Source organism: Crocuta crocuta, unplaced genomic scaffold (assembly GCF_008692635.1).
Source record: "Crocuta crocuta isolate KB4526 unplaced genomic scaffold, BGI_CrCroc_1.0 scaffold854, whole genome shotgun sequence".
NCBI lineage: Eukaryota > Metazoa > Chordata > Mammalia > Carnivora > Hyaenidae > Crocuta > Crocuta crocuta.
Window position 1 is genome coordinate 1,023,166 of NW_027531536.1, and position 16,362 is coordinate 1,039,527.

The 16,362-nt window shown below is 41.3% G+C and overlaps 1 long non-coding RNA gene across 2 annotated transcripts; it reads right to left on the minus strand.

Moving 5' to 3' along the window:
- Positions 1 to 4,919: 4,919 nt before the first annotated feature.
- LOC144238768 (uncharacterized) lies at positions 4,920 to 6,527 on the minus strand. Of its 2 annotated transcripts, none has more exons than XR_013337202.1 (3): positions 6,378 to 6,527; positions 5,223 to 5,302; positions 4,920 to 5,088 (listed from the first exon to the last, which is right to left on the minus strand). It is a non-coding gene; the product is annotated as an uncharacterized LOC144238768 (long non-coding RNA). The 2 variants fall into 2 exon arrangements; XR_013337201.1 differs by lacking the exon at positions 6,378 to 6,527 and adding an exon at positions 6,043 to 6,226.
- Positions 6,528 to 16,362: the final 9,835 nt, after the last annotated feature.

A 16,362-nucleotide genomic window follows, 5' to 3' on the forward strand; every position in this document is an offset into this window, starting at 1 on the left:
TCTGGTTTATAAATGTGACCTCTCGATCTCCATTTCCTTAGGCTTTTCATTTCTCTCAGAAATGTTATGTGGTATTCAGTTATAACTCTTGCACATTTTCTACTAGATTGATCTATAAATATTCCCTATATTGATATGATGGTAAATAGTAGGGGTTTTTTTCTGTTTCTGATTGCTTATTGTTAGTATAAAGAAATACAATTGATTTTTGTATATTGATCTTACTTACACCAGGCATTCACTTATAAGTTCTCATGCCTTTTCTGTAAATTCCATAAAATTTCTCCATATAGATGATCATATACCTATGAATAAAGACAGTTTTATTTCTTTCTTTATAATGCATCCCTCTTATATCTCTTGTTTGCTAGAACATGAAGGTCTAGAACCTTCAGTACGATGTTGAATAGAACTGGTGAGAACATACATCGTTGTTTTATTCCTTATTTTAGAGGAAAAGTATTCAACATTTCACCATTAAATATGATCCCCTTGATCAAATTGAGAAAGTTTTCCTCTAGGCCTAAGTGGCTGAGAGTTTTTATGAGGAATAAGTGTTAAAATTTCATCCAGTACTTTTTTTGCACCTATTAAGAGAATCACTTTTTCATTTTTAAATTTTTTTTTCAGTCTGTCATGGTGAATTTATATTAATAGATTTTCAGAGGTTTTATTAACCTGGCTTTCTTGTGATAAGCCTCACTTGGTCATGACGTATTGTTTTTCATGTATATTGTTGGATTTGATTTAATGAAATTTGGTTATGAAATTTTTCAACTATGTAGTTTTCTTTTCTTGTAATGTTCACACTTTGTCATGTAATGTTTTAACTTACATCAGAGTAAGGCTAGTGTCATAGAATGAATTGGGAGATATTTCCTCCTTTTCAATTTTATAATTCCTGTTTATAAATATTATTGATCCTGTATAATTCATTAGTAAAGCCATTTGGGCCTAGATTTTTTATGTGTGTGTAGGACAATTTTGAACCTCAAATTTCATTTCTCTAATAGATACAGTCCATTGGGATTACCTATTTGCTCTTGAATAAACTTTGATAGTTCGTATCTTTCATGAAGTTGATACTTATCATCGAAGTTGTTAAATTCATTGGCATACAGTTTTCACGATAATCCTTCATTATCTTTTTAATATCTCTAGAATCCTTACTCATAGAATCCTTACTCAAAACCTTTCTCATCCCCAATATTGGTAATTTGTACTTTGTCATTTTTATTCCTGATCGATGTGATTTGAACTTCATCAGTTAGAGTTGATCCATTTCAAAGAACTAACATTTGCTTTCCTTGATTTTCTTTATTGTTTTTCCGTTTTCAATTTCATTGATTTCCATTCTACTCTTTATTATTTCGTATCTTCTCTGTATTTTGGATTCCATTTGCTTTTCCTCCCCTAGTTTTGTAATGTGTAAACTGAGGTCACAAATTTCAAAAAAAACTTGTTTTCTCTTATAGGTGTTTAGTGCTATGAATTTCCCTCTAAGTAACAGTTTATCAGCATCCCATAAATTGTAATATGTTGAAGTTTCATTTTTATTTGGTTCAAAATACTCTCTTTCCTTTATATTTCTTCTTTGACCCATGGGATATTAAGATATATAAATAGCAAAGAAGCATATTCATACAGAGACTTGTAAACAAATGTTCAGAGCAGTTTTGTTTGTCATAGCAGAGAATTGGGAATGGCCTAAATGTGCACCAACAAGCAAGTGGGTTTCTTAAAAAACCAAAGCTGTGGCACACTCGTACAATGGTATACTTCTCCACAGGAAGAAGGAATGGCTATTGGTACACACCACAATATGAATGAGCCTCAAAATTATGCTGCAGGAAAGATGAGTGATCAGAACACCATGCATGGTATGGCCTCACTAATATAAAATTCTGGACAATGCAAACTGCTTTGCGCTGGCACAAAGCAGACAACTTGGCTAGGGAAAGAGAGAAGATAAGGAAGGGCAGGAGGGAAGGATTCCAAAAGAGCAAGAGGAAACTTCTAGAAGAAATGGACATGTTTGTTATCTTGACTGTGATGATGACTTCACAGGTGCACACATGTGTCAAAGCCTATCTAATTTTACACATTAAATGCAAGTCGTTCACTGCGTGTGAACAATACCTCAACGCAGCTCATAAAGAAAACTGCACTCCGGAAAGGAAACAGTGGCTCATCACTGAGGCAGCACTGGCGACTGCTTATCTTGTCAGAGGCCGCCTCCTTCCCTGCTTCAGGAGCTCTGCAGTCTTTGACTCAGTTTCTTTGTCTTCTTGATCCTCTCCTACCCTCTCTGTTTCACTGGGGTGTGTGTGTGTGTGTGTGTGTGTGTGCTATTAAAACTCCCTAAAAAGGATTTATGCAAAGGACTCAGGAGTGCTGATTCATAAGGGCACATGTACCCCAATGTTTATAGCAACACTTTCAATAATAGCCAGATTATGGAAAGAGCCCAATGTCCATCAACTGATGAATGGATAAAGAAGATGTGGTTTATATATACAATGGAATACTACAATTGGCCATGAGAAGGAATGAAATCCTGCTATTTGCAACAATGTGGATGGAACTGGAAGATGTTATGCTAAGTGCAATAAGTTGGTCAGAGAAGGACAGATATCATATGTTTTCACTCATATGTGGATCTTGAGAAGCTGAACAGAAGGCCATGGGCGAAGGGAAGGAAAAAAAATGTTACAAATAGAGAGGGAGACAAACCATAAGAGACTCTTAAATACAGAGGACAAACTGAAGTTTGATGGGGGGCCAGGGTGGGGGAGAGGAAAATGGGTGATGGGCATTGAGGAGGACACCTGTTGGGATGAGCACTGGGTGTTGTATATAAGCAGTGAATCATGGGAATCTACCCCTGAAGCCAAGAGCACACTGTATACACTGCATGTTATCTAACTTGACAATGAATTATATTAAAAAATAAATAAATAAAAAATCAACTACAAAAATAAATAACTCCCTAAGAGAATATCACAATCGATATCCATCGTGGAGCCTGGCTACCTCGGAGGTCATGAGATCTCTTTCATCTGGTGTTTATGGTGGCCTTTGTTAGATTGGCGTGTGCAGGGTCTCATTCAATCCGTTGTAGTCAGGATGCTTGAAGGAAAGAAGGAGTCTAGGTGACAGGAAGTACCTTCGGCTTCTTCTCCGAGGAGAGGACTAAGTGAAAAGGGCTAAGGGGATTGTGCAGGCTCGTTCCTCCTCCCTGGTGAAAGAAAGCCCAGATCTCCCTGTCTGAATGGGCTTTTGGAGCTCAGGCCACCCCTGTGTGTACCAAGTCCCTGAAAATGGACTCAGCAGCTCTTTGCAGCCCTTCTCCGTAGAGGCAGGAACTCTCAAGACGGGGAGCACTTTGGCTCTTGCTGCTGCAGGCAGACTCGGACACATTGCTGTGTTCTCTCCAAAGCACAAATGGTTCTCAGGCATGATCCATCACATAAACAGAAAATGGTACCATATTCTCCCTGCGGTCAACTCCTGGGTTGCAGAAAAGGTTAAGAATATAAGACATCGGCAGATCTTAAGTCTTACACAAATGTGTGGGGACGAAGGGGGAAGGGGAGTCGCCAGTTGAGAACGAGAATGACACTCTGTTGTCTCCAAGGGTCGACCGCCACAGGGAAAGGTCGCTCTCAGAAAGAGGCTCTCCCTGGTAAAAGCCGGACCTCCTCGTCGCAGCTGTGTTCTCCAAGGTCCAGGAACAATATCACCCTGGGGTGGGGGTTCGTTTTCGTTCTCTGGACTGCTGCTTCTGCCAAGAAACTCCTTGCTGCCTCTTTGTCCCTTTGGTTGTTGGACTGGTCTTTTCCACATGGAGAATCGACACCCCGGCGCTGAACAGAGGGGAGATGCGGAGGCCGGAGTGTTTGTTATTATTAAACTCACTCGTGTCCTTTTGAAATGTGGCGCACATGTGTGCGAGGACAGACGCCGGGGATGGGTGTTTAGCCTAAGAAAATTCTCCAGCACAAGGCAGCAGACCCACAGCTTCGCGGTAAACCCTTTCATCTTGCTTCCCTTAGCCCCCTTCCTCCTTTCAAAGGGCGGGTTTTTCAGTGACTCTTCCAGACGAGGTCATGTCGACACAGAACGGGCATTATGGTGTGAGGGGCAAAGATGAAGCTGGAAAATGGGAACAAATGTAAATGAAAGGATGATCTCGTGGGCGACACCAGCACGCTCACTGGGTTGCGCCGAGTAGCTGCCCTCGTGCTCTCAGGCCAAATACCAAGTGCCGCAGGCCGTGTGGCTCGGAAAGAGCAGAAATTTCATTCTCCTAGTCCTGGAGGCCGGGAGTCCAGGCTCTGGGTTGGGTGAGGCCCCCTTTCTCCGCCACAGACTTCTTGAATCCTCACATGGCAGAAGGGAGCCCTCTTGGGCCTGTTTTATTAAGACACGAATCTTACAGGTGAGGGTTCTGCCCTCATGACCCGATCCTCTCCCAAAGGCCCCACCTCCCTCCATCATCAGCTCAGGCATGAGATCTTCAACATATGAATTTGGGGAGAATAGAAACATTCAGATCATAGTCGGAGCAGTTGCCAAGAACTGGGGTGCTTCACTGTACACACACACACGCACACACACAGACACACACACAGGGCAGGAATCAAAAGTGACAAAATACACAGAATTTAGAACTGTCTAACTCGGGTGGTGGCTTAGCCTTGCCACTGACCAGTTCTGAGCAAGGCTCAGAAACAGGGATGCATCCACAAACAGGGATGGTCACGACACCTGACCGACTCGTTTCCCAAGGATGTTGTAAGAACACCATTGCATAGAAAAAGCATCTATGTGCCGGCAGTTCATGTGTGGCATCATTTTTTCCACCTGTGTAATTCTCTATATAATACCAACAGTCTTGTCACGAAGAAGGAGTTTCCTTTATTCAGCCATTCGACAACCATGTATTGAGTGCCTACTGTGTTCCAGGCATCCCCCTTTCTCCTTCACAATTGTCTCTTTAGTTTTCTAAGTTCCAGATGATTTTCTATTTGTAAATGAGGATTTTCTTGCTTCTATCTCTTCCATGTAACTTCTTTCTATGAGCTTCTGTATCAAAGGGGATGTGTATACATAAAACACACACAGAGAGAAAAACAGATCATGTTAACATTACTGAGAAAGGCAGGTGCCAAGCAAGCCAAGATAAAAATGAAAATTTTGTAAGAATAGCAATGACTTACTCAGAAAAATGCGAAGCCCAAGGATTTTAGGAAAAGAAACTGCAGATACTTGTTCTTGGCCAACTTTCATGATCTGTGCACTGAAAAGGAAAAATATAGTTTTGACCGAGCCATCCTTGTTTTATCAAAGCACCCAAGCTGTTGTAATCTACCATCCCACACCATAGATTTCTTCCTTATCTCCCACATTCTGAAATACTTTACGTTTCAAGGACCTTGCTCCTCCAAATGTTTCACTGGTCTACTCAAGTTCGTTTTCCCCATCACGAGGCTGTCCATTGTACAAAGTCAGTATCCAAGGTCAATAAGACAAAAACAAGTGGCCAGTCCCAGAACGTCAGCTCAGAGTTTGTAGTCTGCTTCAACCTGCACTTGACTTCATTTCAAGAATTGAAATGCCCGTTGGGGCCTTGCTAAAAGGGCTTCATGAGTAAACAGTAAACACTTCCCTTCAAAATTGGAGGATGATTTAAGCTCCATGTTCTGCCACACACACACACCCCTCCGTATAGAGTTTGGATAAACAGAGAAATTAATTTTAATTCAGAACAAAATAATTGCTGTCTAGCTTGACATATGCATCAGATGACTGACTCCAAGTAAAATCTTTGGGGAAAAAAAAGTACATGCTATAAAAAAAACTTTGGTTGCTCTTTTATGTTCCTCATTAAACTGTCTGGGGAATGGCTTCTCTCCTTTTAAAGTGCCTGATAGCACCTCTTGTTTACGTGTTCATTGCATCTGTTTCTTTGCAAATGAGAAAAATGATAGAAGGATAAAATGAATAGAGTTTGCCAAGGCAGATGCATAAAGCACATACGGTCTGATTCATCAGGCGGGTGAGGGGCGGCCATCGGTGGTCATAAGCCTGCTTTGTGCCGACACGGAGTTGGAGCCACATCTGCTCTGTCCTTCTCTTTGTGGCCAGGGCCCCGGGGATGCCCTGGTGCGTCTCCTGCGTGCACACGCGGAGCCCTGTCTGCTGCCCAGCCCGTCTCCGCAGCCATCCCAGCCCCACTGCCTCGCCACCTCCACCCCTGCTGGGAGGCCTCCAAACCACATGGAGGAGCGGCTGCTCGGCCCTGGCTGACAGCCTGGAGAAGTGGATAGTTCCCCACCGCAGCTGAGCCTCAAGGGCTTCCGTGGAAAATTCACCGGCGCTGAGTGTCCTGCTTCTCTGGCCCCCGGGATGTTCTTTGAATTACTGCAAGAAGCACAGGATGAAACATCCGACCGAGTGAGACCAGAGGAAGGGCTCCTCTTGGCAGCCCGGAGCCCTGTCGCAGGACTGTTTGGAGAAGACAAGAAGTCACTGCGGAACCTGGGCTCCTCCATGTCCACTCGAGCCCCCGCGCGCCTCGGTGCACCCGGCACTAACCCAGCTGAGGATCACCGGTTTCCTTGGCAACTTGCATTCTCCCACAGAGCAGCTACTGTGTTTCCACTTCTCTATAAAGTGGGGCACAGAGTCATGACCCCTGAATGCTATCTGTTTTTCCCCATTTTGGTAAAAACCAGAGTTCTCCTCAGTTGTTTATAAAGCAGTCATCACTGCATCCTTCTTTTTTAATTTTTTTAATGTTTATTTATTCTTGAGAGGGAGAGAGAGCATGAGTGGGGGGTGGGGTGCAGAGAGAAAGGGAGACACAGAATCCGAAGCAGGATCCAGGCTCTGAGCTGTCAGCACAGAGTCTGACAAGGGGCTCGAACTCATGAACCAGGAGATCATGACCTGAGCAGGGGTCAGTTGCATAAGTGACGGAGCCACTCAAACATCCCACTGCATCCTCCTTTTAGGCAGCAGCAAGCCACAAGAGGAAGGGAAAGGAAGAGTGGTTATGGATATATCACACTGGCTGAGCAGAAACAATTGTTTGAAAAGGCAAGAATTATACAGCGTTTTGCAGAAGTCTGAATTCTTTGTTATGAGTTCAAATAAATAACCCTGGGGAAAAAAATGGCTTAGTACTGTGACTCTTGGCTATCTGGGTACTATGAAAGATTCGAAGCTGTCTTTTGGTGGATTACAAGTGAGTAGAGTTTTATAAAATGGGTGATTATATCACAGAGGTGTTAAGAATTACCGGATTCTGGGCTTGAGCTTTAAACCAGTCACTTTAAAAATGGCAAAAGAAAGCTCATATTAACATAGCTTATCCGAGGCAACATCAGCATTGACTATTTCTTCTCTGCATCATGTGTCTTTATCTTGAGCAGATCCTGCTCTGAAATAGATCATCCTGACCCAAACTGCCATTATCTACCCAGGAACGAGAAGAAATAACAAAACTATTTTCTGTGATGGTGGCTATGATTTGGGTTTTATAATGAGCCTAGAGAAAGCTAACTCTGTTTTGTGCTCAAAATTGTAAATCTTTTTTAAAAGCTCAAAATGCCCCATTCTTGTTATCAAGAATTAATTATGATGGAGCAGTATTAAAATGCTTCATTTGGAACATGCTTTGAACCCTATGCTGTCTTTTAAATGCATATCAGAAGTTATACTAATGAAGTAAGCATGGCTTATATCCTAGAGGACAACATTGCTCACAGTGACTATAAATGCAGGTAATTTGTGCCAGTTTTCTGGCCCATGAGACCACACAAATTTCTGGACATTCCTCCAAATGCAAAGAGTTGAGCCATGATTGTTTCCTATAACAGATATGTTTTATGAGAAATCCTCACAACATTTTTCAATTGGACTTAGAGTTAACAGTATCTTTTGTAAAACAACAGTAAAAATTTAAAAACAAAAATTACAAAAAATAACAAAAAAACAGCATAATTTTTTTAAATCTTCAAAGTAGAGACTGTTAGTTGTTTTCCTAATATGTGTTCCCTTCTTCCTTTGAATGAAAGCAGAGACCTACATCACTGGGTGTGGCAATTTGCCCAAGTATAAAACTAAATTTCTAAGCATCTCTTAGAGATAGAAGTGGATATAAGATATGGGTGGAAGTCATGGTGTGTGGTTTCTTGGAAAGGGGATTGACGTATACGGGAGCCAGAATGGGGGAGCTGTAGCTATTCAACCGTCTTGTGAGCATCAGGTTGACCTGAAGATGAAAGCCATTTGCTAAGGGCAGTAGAGCAGAAGGAAGGAGACTGAGTACCCTGTGGCCATGGAGTCACCATACTTATTACCTTATTAGCCTACTTCTAGACTTCTCTTTTAAGAGGAAAAACACATCTCTGATCTATTTTAATTACTTTTGCTTTGGATCTTTCTTACTAGCAGCCAAACTTAATATCATCTCCCTATTCCCTTCCCAATTGTGTTTGGCAGATAAAATGACTGTAATAGTAAACAAAATTATTAAAATTTAACTTAGATGATTCCACCTAAGGGGAAATAGAATTCCATAGTTCCTAAGCATGACCACTTCAGTGAAGAAGAATCTCTGGAGTACAAGAGATGCATAGAAAAAAATCATTTACAAGACTCTCGTGAAAAGCAAATTAGACATTGGCCTTCAGAAGATGAGAGTTACATACACAGTGTGATCAAAACCCAGAAAAACAGGCAAGACAAAGAGGCAAAGGAGGAATGTTTGTGTCCATGTATAATTAATTAAAAGAGGTAAATGAAATAAGAAAAATGGTATGGGCAGCTATAAAGTATAGAAATCTTTAGCAATAAGGATAAACATCTTCTAAGAAGACATACAAATGGCCAACAGACACATGAAAAGATGTTCAACATCATTGATCATTAAAGAAATGCAAATCAAAACCACAGTGATATCAACAATAGCCAAATTATGGGAAAAGCCCAGATGTCCATCAATTGGTGAATGGAAAAAGAAGATGTGGGGTGTGTGTGTCTGTGTGTGTGATACATATATGATGGAATACTACTTGGCAATCAAAAAGAATGAAATCTAGCATCAGCAATCAGACGACAAAAGGAAATAAAAGGCATCAGAACTGGCAAAGAAGTCAAACTTTCACTTTTCTCAGATGACATGATACTCTATATAGAAAACCTGACAGACTTCACCAGAAGCCTACTAGAGCTGATCCATGAATTCAGCAAAGTCGCAGGGTACAAAATCAACTTGCAGAAATCGGTTGCATTTTTATACACCACTAAGGAAGCAACAGAAAGAGAAATCAAGAAACTGATCCCATTCACAACTGCACAAAAAAACATAAAATACCTAGGAATAGACCTAACCAGAGATATAAAAGATCTGTATGATGAAAACTATAGAAAATTTATGAAGGAAATTGAAGAAGACACAAAGAAATGGAAAAATATTCCATGCTTATGGATCGGAAGAATAAATATTGTTAAAATGTCAATACTACCCAAAGCAATCTACACATTCAATGCAATCCTAATCAAAATTGCACCAGCAGTCTTCTCAAAGTGAAAACAAACTATCCTAAAATTGGTATGGAACCACAAAAGACCCCACATAGCCAATGTAATATTGAAGAAGAAAACCAAAACAGAAGGCATCACCATCCCAGACTTTAGCCTCTACTACAAGACTGTCATCATCAAGACAGTATGGTATTGGCACGAAAACAGACACATAGACCAAAGGGATAGAATAGAAAACTCAGAATTGTACCCACAAATGTATGGCCAACTAATCTTTGACAAAGCAGGAAAGAGTATTCAATGGAAAAAAGACAGCCTGTTTAACAGATGGTGCTGGGAGAACTGGACAGCAACGTGCAAAAGAATGAAACTAGACCACTTTCTCACACCATACACAAAAATAAATTCAAAAAGGATAAAGGACCTGAATGTGAGACAGGAAACCATCAAAACCCTAAAGGAGAAAGCAGGAAACAACCTTCTTGACCTCAACCGCAGCAATTTCTTATTTGACACATCCCCAAAGACAAGGGAACCAAGAGCAAAAATGAACTAATGGGGCCTCATCAAGATAGAAAGCTTCTTCATGGCAAAGGAAACAATCAGTAAAACTAATAGGCAACTGACAGAATGGGAAAAGATAGTTGCAAATGACATATCAGATAAAGGGCTAGTATCCAAAATCTATAAGGAACTCACCAAACTCCACACCCGAAAAACAAACAATCCAGTGAAGAAATGGGCAGAAGATATGAACAGACACTTCTCCAAAGAGGACATCCAGATGGCCAACAGACACATGAAATGATGCTCAGCATCCCTCCTCATCAGGTAAATACAAAACAAAACCACACTGAGGTACCACCTCACACCAGTCAGAGTGGCTAAAATAACAAATCAGAGGACTTTAGATGCTGGCAAGGATGTGGAGAAATGGGCACCCTCCTCCACTGTTGGTGGGGATGTAAACTGGCACAGCCCCTCTGGAAAACAGTGTGGAGGTTCCTCAAAAAATTAACAATAGAACTCCCCTAGGACCCAGCAATAGGAATCCCAGCTAGGAATTCCCAGCTAGGAATCTACTCAAGAGATACAGGAGTGCTGATGCATAGGGGCACATGTACCCCAATGTTCATAGCAGCACTCTCAACAATAGACAAATCATGGAAAGAGCCTAAGTGTCCATCAACTGACAAATGGATCAAGAAGATGTGGTTTATCTACACGATGGAATACTACATGGCAATGAGAAAGAATGAAATCTGGCCATTTGTAGCAACGTGGATGGAACTCGAGGGTGTTATGCTGAGCGAAATAAGTCAGGCAGAGAAGGACAGATACCACATGTTTTCACTTAAAAGTGGATCAGGAGAAACTTAACAGAGGACCATGGGGGAGGGGAAGGGGAAAACATAGTTGGGGAGAGGGAGGAAGGCAAACCATGAGAGACTCTTGAATGCTGAGAACAAACTGAGGGCAGAGGGGGAGTGAGGGAGAAGGGAAGGGAGTGATGGGCATGGAGGAGAGCATTTGTGGGGATGAGCACTGGGTGTTATATGGAAACCAACCTGACAATAAACTATGAAAGAAAAAAAATAAAGGCACAAATTGGGTTAAAAAAAAAACACAAAGCACATCCAAAGTAACTCAAGAATACAAGACAACATATGAGAATTAGAAATGAAAGATAAATGTAAAATGGCTTATGTTTAAAAAAAACAAAAAGAATGAAATCTTGCCATTTGCAATAATTTGGATGGAACTAGAATGTATTAAGCTAAGCAAAACAAGTAAGTCAGAGAAAGACAAATATGATTTCACTCATATATGGAATTTTAGAAACAAAATAAATGAACATAGTGGTAGGGAAGGAAACATAATATAAGATACAAACAGGGAGACAAATCATAAGATGCTCTTAATTACAGAGAACAAACTAAGGGTTGCTGGAGGAGAGGTGGGTGGGGGGATGGGCAAAATGAGTGATGAACATTAAGAAGGGCATCTGTTGGGATGAGCACTGGGTGTCATATGTACATGATGAATCACTGGGTTCTGCTCCTGAATCCAGTACTACACTATATGTGAACTAACTTGAATTTAAATTTTAAAAAACTGCAATGAGGTATCACCTCATACCTGTCAGAATGGCTAAAATAAAAAAAACTCAGGAAAAAACAAGTGGTGGGGATGTAGAAAAAAAGGAACCGTCGTGCAAAAGCACGTGGGAAAGCAAATTGGTGCAAAACAGTATGGAAATTCTTCAAAATATTAAAAACCTAGAACTACCCTCCTATCCAGCAATTGCACTATTGAGTATTTACCCAAATACAAAAACACTAATTAGAAGGCATAGATGCACCGCTGTGTTTATTACAGCATCATTTACAATGGCTAAAATATGGAAGCAGCCCAATCAATAGACGAATGGACAAGGAAGGAGTGAGATATATATATATATCATGGAATATTATTCAACCATAAAAAAGAATTAAATCTTGCCATTGTAACAACATGGATGAATGTAGATAGTATGATGCTAAGCAAAATAAGTCAGAGAAAGACAAATACCATATGATTTCACTCATATGTGGAATTTAAGAAACAAAACAAATGAACAAAGGAGAAAGAGAGAGAAACGAAGAAACAGACTCTTAACTATAGAGAACAAACTAGTAGTTACCAGAGAGGAGGTCGGTGGGGGGAATGGGTGAAATAGGAAGGAGGATTATGAGGGTGCTTATCATGATGAGCCCTGAGGAATGCACAGAAGTGTTAAATCACTATATTGTACGCCAGAAAATATTATCACCCTGTATGTTAACTACACTGGAATTAAAATTTTTTAAATTAAAAAATTAAAATTTTTAAGGAAAACGATAGAACAGTCTTCTGAAATGGCAATTTGAAACTTGTATAATTATAGAGTGGCTCTCATGTTTAGCAGGGACATTTAAACATATTGGAACGCATTAAATTCTGGGTCCTGGAAGACCAGGCTCCTGGCTGAGCTTCCAGGAACAAGGCTCAGACCACTTTGCAGAACTGGCCTGTAAGGCAGTTGCCGACCTTGCCCAGCCTCCCCAGACCAATCCACACGGCTTGACTGGAGGCCCCGCCACCGCTCCTCTTTCTGCGCTGAAGCTGACCTCAGCTGCACCACTCGGTCCCTAACGAGGCCTGTTCCTCCCAACACTCAGCTCTCATATTTGGCATGCATCTTCCTGCAGAAGAGCTTAGACATTTGAGTGTCGACTGCTCGGTTCAGAGGCAAGACTCATAACAAAGGAATTTCCCCAGATACACAGAAAGACCTGTCAAAATACGATGGGGAGCTGTGAATAGGACAAACCTGTGCCACGCAACCGCTAAAGATGAAGAATTCTGAAGTTCTGAATGTTAAAACTGGTTAAAGTGCAGTTTTGGTCTGAAAGTAGGGTCACCCCCGAGACTGAGCTAAGAAAGTCATGGCATCCATGGTGACCCAGAAGTGCATGCATTCTCCCAGTTACCAGATGATTACTGAGTGCAGAGTCATGCCAGGCTGTTACAGCCCTGGAGATTCAGCAGTGAAATGGAAACTGATAAAAGCTCTTGCCTCCATGAAGCTTGCATTTCACTGATAAAACAAATGGGAACTGAAAGGCTGGATACAGAAATCCACCAATGTATCCCTGCGATTTATCCAGGCTGAGCAAGCTGTATTCCCTAATTTCTTTCCCAGCATCTCCCAAAGTCGGACTGGCCGAACGATAAAACGTGTTGCAAGAATGAAAGGGGCTTGGTATCGAATAGTTCAGGAAATGACAAGGAGACAAGGGTAAACAGGTTTGTCAAAGGCAGGATTTCTCAGAGGTTTTAATATATTTAATATATTCCAACATGTGCATTGGAAATCTCCCAGAAAGGGGATGGAATAAGTATGTATGCCATGTGTCCAAACTTATATGGCCACAGAACCTTTATTGGTGAAGCATCTTACAGAATGAGAATACCGAGGAATATGTTAGAAAATGATTCCTTACTCTGTAACAAAGGTTATTTTATCCTCTTAAAATAACTGCTGGAGAAAGTGGGGAATATTGTCCTTAGAACTGCAGTGAAGCATTGGTTTGGCTCCAAAAAGAATACTCCTTGCTCTCCAGGTGAAAACAGGGGAGGATGAAGCAATGCATTGTGTTTTATAGTTTATTGTCAAGTTGGTTTCCATATAACACCCAGTGCTCATCCCAACAAGTGCCCTCCTCCGTGCCCATCACCCTCCTTCCCCTCTCTCCCATCCCCATCTGCCCTCAGTTTGTTCTCAGCATTTAAGAGTCTCTCATGGTTTGCCTTCCTCCCTCTCCCCACTATTTTTTCCCTTCTTCTCCCCCACGATCCTCGGTTAAGTTCCTCCTAATCCTCCTATACGTGCAAACATATGGTATCTGTCCTTCTCTGCCTGACTTATTTCGCTCAGCATAACACCCTCGAGTTCCATCCATGTTGCTACACATGGCCAGATTTCATTCTTTCTCATGAAGCAATGCATTTTAAAATACCATTTTAGGAACTCCTGGGAAGTTTTCACATAAGAGAATTAGCTTAAGGAGAAAAGTAGAAAAAGAACATGGTTGAGTTGAGAAGGAATGCAACAATAGCAAAATATATAAAACGTGGGTGATGAACCATCTTCTATTTTATTAAGGGACCCTATTCACAGGCACAAAAGTTAATTAAGGATTATATACAGAAGAAACTTTTTCTCTCTTACTGGGTAAAAAAAAATGTACAATCCATATGCTTTTGAAATCACCAACAGGGAGCATGGTATTGAAAGCAGTAATTTTATTCCTTTTCTTCACCAAACCTTTCATTACAACCATGAAAAAAAATCAAATAGCTCTAATTTTAATATGACCTGTCCATATCTTTATGGGATGCTAATGAATAGGGAAAAATCAGAACACAAGTCACACACACAGAGGGATGGAAGAAACACAAGAATAGTGGGTAGAGAAACATAAGGATCTGCAGGGTAGAGAAAAAAGCTTTTAGATAATTGATAGGTCACAGGAACTCTTGAAGGGAATAATGAGACCCCTGAGCTCAGAAGGCACCAAACGTAGCGAAATATTTTTGAAAGATTATGCGAATCCTACGTCTTTTCCCCAGAGGCCAAAGTCAGACAAAATGGATCAACATTTTGAACTCTGAGAGCTTTCCTCCATCTTTCAAGATCCTCACTTAGAATATCAAAGGTTGGGGAAAGTTGCAATTCCATTTCTTCTGTGTCAGTAGACGATGAAAACCACATTAGTTTTGAAGGTCAGCTCAAAGTGGACACGGTAAATAAACCACGGGGGGTGTGAAATTAGACAGTTGATTTTCTAAAACTCAAGAGGTATTTTTACAGGGTCAGATGAAAAATAATAAGGCTTGAAACACACAAACAAAATAATTTCTGGTTGAAAAATCTCTCCAGACCACCTCTCTCAGCATTACTGGCTTTCATCAGATTCCATAGGTCTGAATAAGCATGTGAATGCTGAGGCCATAGTGACAAAATAAAAAACTATTGTGGAAACAATTCTATGGCCTCAAAATTACACTGGTTTTGTGAGAGATATATTAAGGAACTAACTGCCATAGTCTTGCCTCAGGAGTTAATAATCCTTTTGAGGAGATGAGATTATATATGGGAGGCAAACATTTGCAACAAATGAGGTCCCAAGTGGGAGAGGACCCAATCCTAGCCTAGAGCCATGAGAGAAAAGGGCCAACTTTACAAAAGGGAAGAATCAATTTGACATATGGCTTTGGAATGTACTTCAGTAAAGGGAACGGGGACAGAGAGAAATGGAGAAGAAGGTGAGGGTCCTTCCAAGAGTCAAACCTAGGAAGAACCAAGAAGAGAGAGAAGGAGATTACTGAGAGACAACTCAAAGCCCAGGAGAAGGAGGCACTTGTGGGCAGCCTGAGATTTTCCTCCACGTGGGAAGAGCATTCACCCACTGCGCTGTTTTACAGATTCAACTACACATCACAAAGCATTACGATCACTTCATGTCTCTTTTCTCTGCTGGACAATAAATTCCTCCAGGTCAGGGGCCAGGTCATATTTCAACTTTGAAGCACACACCACAACCGTAGAGCAGGGCAGGCTCCTGATTGGTGCTCTTTTTAACTGGCCACAGGGACTGGGGCAGCCACAGAGGGGCTGTCTAGCAGCCTGGAGATAAGAAGGGGAATGGAGGGGTCCCAGAAGCGAGGAGTCTGGCAGGTCTAGAAGTCAGGTTGAAGTTCTGGGTATGTAAGCCTAAAATGCATAAGAGGGAAGGCTGGGAAGAAAATCCTAAAAGCAACCCGGGTTCCATTTCATTCTCCTTCCCCTTTATCCCCTAAAATTGATGTTTCTGGACAATTAATTGCTTCATTTAAAAAATAAAAGAAATGGCCTAGAAATGCAGCCTTCATTGGACGTCATACAGAATTCTTCTAGCAAATATATTACAGCCTTCTTCCAAATAGACTAGCAGAGATATTTGGAATTGTTGGATAGACCACTAATTATTTTCAATTCTTGCCAAAATAGGAAAGGGAACAAAAGTGCTTCATTTGTTATTTGACCATAAAGTCTTGATCCAAACCACAGTTATGAGTTAGGGTCGGTGTAGCAAAGCCAAGTCCTGCTGGAGCGAGAGCCCTGGGGCTGCTCGCCCAGGTGTGCGGGTACCTTCCGTATTCTGCACAGCATGTGGATTTTGCATCCCAGCGCTGCTATCTGAGATGTGCTGCGTGGCCCCTTCTCTGGCAGCGTGGCCACAG